Source organism: Tachyglossus aculeatus, chromosome 25, assembly GCF_015852505.1.
Source record: "Tachyglossus aculeatus isolate mTacAcu1 chromosome 25, mTacAcu1.pri, whole genome shotgun sequence".
Lineage (NCBI taxonomy): Eukaryota > Metazoa > Chordata > Mammalia > Monotremata > Tachyglossidae > Tachyglossus > Tachyglossus aculeatus.
Genome location: NC_052090.1, coordinates 16,538,422 through 16,544,944, shown reverse-complemented (window position 1 = coordinate 16,544,944; position 6,523 = coordinate 16,538,422).

Genomic DNA, 6,523 nt, shown 5'->3' with positions numbered 1-6,523 from the left:
ATCTGCAAAATGGGGATTAAATGGGACAACCTGATCACCTTGTATCCCCCCCAGCGCTTAGAACAGTGCTTTGCACATAGTAAGTGCTTAACAAATACCATCATTATTATTATTAGTAGTAGTACCACCGCTGCTACTAGTCTGTTGTGAGACCCTGGGCAAATCACTTAAGCTCTCTGTGCCTCAGGTTCCTCTTCTGGAAAATGGGGATAAGTTACTTGCTTTGCCCCTCTCTTACGATGAACCCCTTTTGGAACAGAAACTGCGTCCAATCTGGTTATCTCTACACCAGTACTTGGCACAGTGGTTGGCGCCTATCTCTGTACTAGAGAAGTGAGCGACACCCTCCTTCCTCAAATGAGGGAACTAGGGTCATCATACCTGAGGGACAGCGATGCTCTCTGACCCTTGAGCGTCGGGAAATCATGCCAGAGGCTGCAGGCTCTTAAAGACGCGGTTTATCTCTTCCCACTCTCATCTCCTGCTTCACCCATTTCACTTTCAGACCAGGAAGCAGTCCAACAGATAGGTGCCAACAGACTACATCTTCCTGGTCCTCTCTCCAAAGATAGGAGAAAAAGAGAAGAGACAGGAGAGAAAAGGAGGAATTGGAGGATGGGAAGAAAAGCCACATTTATAATTGTGCTTGAAAATAGTTCTTTTTTGAGTGTCTCAATGTAGAATTCAGACAGGTGCATTATTTTTAGTAGAAGCTGAGTGAGATTGTGGGCTTCTTAAAGCCATTTTTTTTTCTCTGATTTTAAAGGCTAAGACATCTTCTTGTGCCCTAAGCATTTTCCTCCTCTGGAAAATACCAACTAGATTTTAGAGGAACAGAAGTGGCGCTTAATGCTCCCTTTATGTCAGGAAGTTCTCTGTTTACTTTGTTTGGAAAACAACAAATGCTTCAATGTTATTTCTGGGTAGTGCTATCTTAAAATGAAGTGTCTAATTGAAAAGAACACAGTGGAAGTTTCTGGGATAAAGTACTATGATCCAGGATAAGAATAAATTGCCCTTTAGTATGTTCTACATTTCATTCAGATATGACAATGGGGTGGAAATCATCAGGTCTGACCCTCTGATTTTTCCCAAGGGCATTTGCTGAAAAATTGCTACAAGTGCCTTATCTAATCTGCTCTTCAAGTTCTGCCGAGATGATAACTCCACTCTAGTTATTCTTTCACTGCTCTACTGTTCTTGCTATAATAAGACCCTTTCCCACTCTTTAGTTTCAACCTTTTACAATATAGTTTTTAGGCAATCACTCTTTTTTCTTTTTTTTTTTTTTACCATCATCATACCTACCTCACAAAGGATACAGGGTTTTTGTGGTTCTAAAATAAACTCCAGGGTCCTCTCAGGACTACAATTTCCAGAAATACTTGGAGTAACTAAGATGTCCATGACAGTTCATTCTGGGACTTTCTGTCCCAGAGACACTTGCAGGGAACTAAGATGGCCACTGAGGATTTTAAAAATCTTTTCTGAACTACTTGTTCAGGAAGGAAAAATTAAATGGGATTTTAAAAAATTGAATTTCTGGGATTGCCCTGGTCATCAACCGGGAAATACTGTTACCCTATCTATACTAGACAACCTCTGCTGTGTGACCTTGGGCAAATCACTCAACTTCTCTGGGCCTCTGTTACCTCTTCTGTAAAATGGGGATTAAGACTGTGAGCACCGTGTGGGACATGGACTGTGTCCAACCTATCTTGTATCTACCCCATTGCTGAGTAGGCCTGGCACAGAGTAAGCACTTAACAAATACCCTAAAAACCCAATAAACCACTGCTGACAATGCCCAAATATTTGCATGTTTGAATTCTGCTGCTTTTGAGAGTGACTATAATAAAGCTCCCTGCACTGATGAGCAAAATATGGGATTTTGAGCAGTGGAAAATTCCTTATTTCAAAACCTGATCAATAGGGAATCTTCAGTGAACATAGCAGGGAGATAAACTCACCCTCTACTTCCTCTCATGAAAGATACTCATTTTACATTCTTTGTACTTACTCACATATTTTGTTTCTGAATTGTTTTGGACAAGGGTTTTTTCTATCATTACCTATCTGTCATCTATATATCTACATTTTCATCTTTATGTAGCTCTGTACCATGTTAATGAGAAGCAGCGTGGCTTAGTAGAAAGAGCATGGGCTTGGGAGACAGAGGTCATGGATTCTAATTCCAGCTCCACCCCTTACCTGCTGTGTGACTTTGGGCAAGCCACTTAACTTCTCTGTGTCTCAGTTACCTCATCTGTAAAATGGGGATTAAGACTGGGAGACCTAAGAGGGACAACCTGATTACCTTGTATCTACTCCAGCGCTTTGAACAGTATTCGGCACATAGTAAGCGCTTAAAAAATACCATTGTTATTATTAATGAGGGAGCTGAAAAACCCACTACAAGATATATGTCACAAAACTTCTCTGTGCCTCAGTTTCTTCATCCATGAGTCCTGTATGGGACAGGGATTGTCCCCGATCTGAATATACTTATAATCTCTCTCTTCCTCTCCATATATTTCTCTCTCTCTCCCCCCTTATGTGTTTGTGTTTGTATGTGAGTGTATGTGTGTGTCTGTCAGTGTTTAGTACGGTACTTGGTACATAGTAAGCAAATTCCACAATTATTATTATTAGATTGTGTAACAAAAACATGTTATAGGAGAAAAAAGTGTACCAAAAGACAATGGTGCCAGTAACTTGTTCTTGGATGAAAATTAAAAAGGCTGACCTTTGGCTGAATCATCTTCATACACCGGTGTCACTGCCACACTACACTGCTCAAAGCCAGTTTCTATTTACAATCATCATTCCAGTTTCTCTAGGAGACACTGCATTTTCTTGTAGTTCAATCCAATCCATTCAGGCCACTTGCGGCATGATTGCTGGTTCTTTTCCTTCAGTACATGTATTTTGATTCAATTTCCACCCTTCCCCAACAAGTGTTTAAGCTGGCATTTTTGCCAACGGAATTTCTGTATTTCCTGCCCACATTTCTAAACTAGTCACCCCCATCCCGTTTCCTCATCTTCAACTGTGGAAGCAATTTCTAAGAGATTAGCATTTCCTGCCGGTATCAAAATCATGCTCTCTGCTCCCTCCTCCAGAGCACTGATAAAGTTGGAATGAGATTAGTCATTCTACTGACCCTTGTAATAACATTGTCTGAAGTACAGTGCCATTTTTATTACTACCAGTCTTAGCTCAGACAGTCACTTAATCAGTCTGTCAGTCAATAGTCACTGTATTCACTGCAAGTTCATTTTTTGAAGGTAAAATAGTGAAGGGCAAGTTAAGTGTTTCACATGTTCTCAATAAATTTGTCAATCCTAGCGAAGTAAGATATCAAATTTGTCTGGGATTATGTTTGTTTTCTAAGCTCTTGGCACTTATTTTCTCCTGATCTTATTTTACCTTCTAGATGGTTACAGATCCCATTTTACTGTTTGATCCGTTACTGAATATTATCACCAATTTATAAGGACCATTGGAAAGCATCCTATGTTTTTAGTAGGCAAATACTTCATTTTCAAGTGACTGAATTCTTTCACCCTTTTTCAAAGTAACACCAGTTGTTCATTAAATATATGCTATGCAATTACTCAGACTAATATATCTATCCTTCCTCAGCATGAGGGTGTATATGAGCATGTGTGTATATACAGATATAATTAATTGTATAGTCACTTACTCTGACAACTGTATTTGTAAGTCTTTTTATGTTTATTGCCCATAAGTGTAAGCTCCTTGTAGTCAGGAAATGTACCTTGAACTTCTATTGTACTTTTCCAATTGTTTAATCCAGTGTGTTGCACCAAGTGGGTAATCAATGACTACCAGTGCTATTAATATTATTATTACTATTACTATTCTTACTACTCTGAGATGTGACCGGAGTGAGAACTGGAGCCTAGAAAAGTTCCCAAGTGATAACTGAGTTTTTAAATAGAAAATAATCTGTCATTGTGATTGCAACCTTGATTTGGACCAAATAGTAAGGGGATTGATGTCCAGCAGCATCTCTACATACCAAAAGTCACATATGCAACTCGACGAGAACCCAGATGCATTATATGATCAGATCAGAACATGCGGCTTGGGGAATTCTTTAACTGTGTGCATGATTTAGCAGAACTCTCTGTCTGTGGGCTGGCATATTGCATTGGAAGGAGAAAATTAAAAGTTAATTAACTTGGGTTTTGAATTCTAAGTTTTCAATGAATAGATTTGGGATGCAGTTCCTGGCTTGTCTAGGTTGGTTACGGTCCAAGAAGCCCCCAGAACATGAGCCTATGCTACAAAACCTGCTGTATTATTGGAGTTCATTGTATCTCACTAATTACCTTGTTAACAGAAGTAATAGCAATACACAAGAACTTTTCATGGATATTTTAGAGAAGATTTTAGAGAAGCCGAGTAGTGATAAGAGCACAGAACCAGGAGTCAGAAGACTTGCCTGCTGGTGACTCTGAGTAACTTCTCAACACCTCACTTTCCTCATCTGTAAAATGGGGATTAAATGTATGGTCTTGCTACTCCGTAGATTGCGAGACCCACGAGTAGCAGGGACTGTGACTGATATGAGAGCATTGTATGTACCTTAGGGCTTGCCACAGTGCTTGGCAGACACTAAGCACTTAACAAGTATCACAATTTTTCTTAAGAATCATTGACCCATATATAAGAATATATATAAGAATATATTCTTATATATATATTCTTATAAGAATATATTCTTATATATAATTTATATAAGAATCATTGACCCATCATCTCCTGTAAATAAACACTTAAAAGTTCAACATTTCATCTCAGTTGCAACACCGATGGACCATCCATTTCTTCCAACTCTGCCTTGTGTGGAGAATGAGGGCGAGGGCCATCAGACTCCAGCAAACCTATTCATTTCCCTTCACAGTGACATATGTTTCCCTCCAGCCCAGGGACTTTCTGGATCTAGGACCCTTTACTTGGAAACGTCATCGGTAAACCAACGTGTGGCATTACAGAAAATGTCTCCATCTGGGGATGATTGGTCAGAGGAGAAGTTTCAGGAGTAGGAAGAACTTTTCTAGAATGAAAGAATTTGAGAACCACAAGAGTAGGATACATGCTTACCAGATCACTGATCTGTGCCCTGTTCAATTTTCCCTGAGTGATCTCTTACCTGCCTTTTGTCGATAGTTGCTTTCAGCAAGGATTTCATTACTTCCTAATTGCCTGTAAATTTATTTTCTTGTTAAAGACAGGTCTAACAATCGAGTTCATTATCTCAGGAATTAACAATGACTGAAATGCCTGCATGTTTCTTTAGGAGGTACCTATCAGCATGGCATTCCCAACGGGCACATCCAGCCCGGTACAATCTCACACAACACCATTAAGCCAAAAAAAAAGCAAACCAGCAAACCACACTTCATTCCTTTACCACTTAAGCCCTGACTGGTGATAATAGGATCGGATGATCTAACGGGAAACATCATGTTTATATATATTAATGGTCAAATTAACAGTAAGTTTGAGTTCATCACTCGGTCAGGGTTATCTTTTTCTCTTCAAAATTGGATTTTGGAAGACTTCCGAGAGTAAAGTTCCACATCCTGTGGCGCTCAGTGGGGAAATCCACTCCTTTGGCATAGTTTTGTCATTTTCTCCCGGGAGGGGTTGCGAGAGAAATGGGGAGGTATCAGACTTGGATGGCTTATCCTCGGTAACCCAGGAAAATCCCCACGATAACAGGCAAGTGAAAACTTCTAGGGGCAGGACTGCTGGCGATCAGCAACATCACTGTCTGGGTGAGGCACAATTACAGGTTAAGAGAAGGTGGAGGCTAGTGCCTGAATGCTAGCAACATTTCACCTTCATTTCCTAGAAAGGGGAAGACTCGCCAGAATCCTCCAGGCAAATTATTCAATCTCTGTTTGGTGAGTCTATCTCTTTGGAGGCCTTTAAGACTAAGAAGCAATTCCTGGAGACTTTAGATAACCGCTTAATTTGTTTCCATCTCTTTTTTCCCTATCTGGTCTTTTGTCTCCTAACTCTTTCTTCCTCCTCCAGTAATCTCTTGGCTGTTAAACTGTCCTCTGTTAAATTTGGTGGCTTGGTCCCACTGCTTGGGAACAGGTACCCCTTCAACAATTTCCACTTCACCTGCGGTTTTAAACATCTTGTTTGACTATTTATACCGCTTTAGAAACTACAAGTCCTCTTGGGCCCCTTTGTACCATGACTCCAAAAGTGACTAGCTGTAGAATAGCTGAAACGTGCTCTGAGAATTATCTGTAATGGCAACTAATTAATTCCCTCCAGAGATTAAGTAGAAAGCAGAAACGTGCACTTTTAATAAAAAATGATCTGGCTTTCACACGGGAAAGCAAGCTCACTGGGAACTTCAGTCTCAGATTTTGTGGAAGGTTATTACTTTTTCTCAACCAACAGGCCCATCTGTGACAAAATTCACCTTCTTCCTCCTTTCCTTGTACAGTATTACTTTTCTAAAACCCACGCT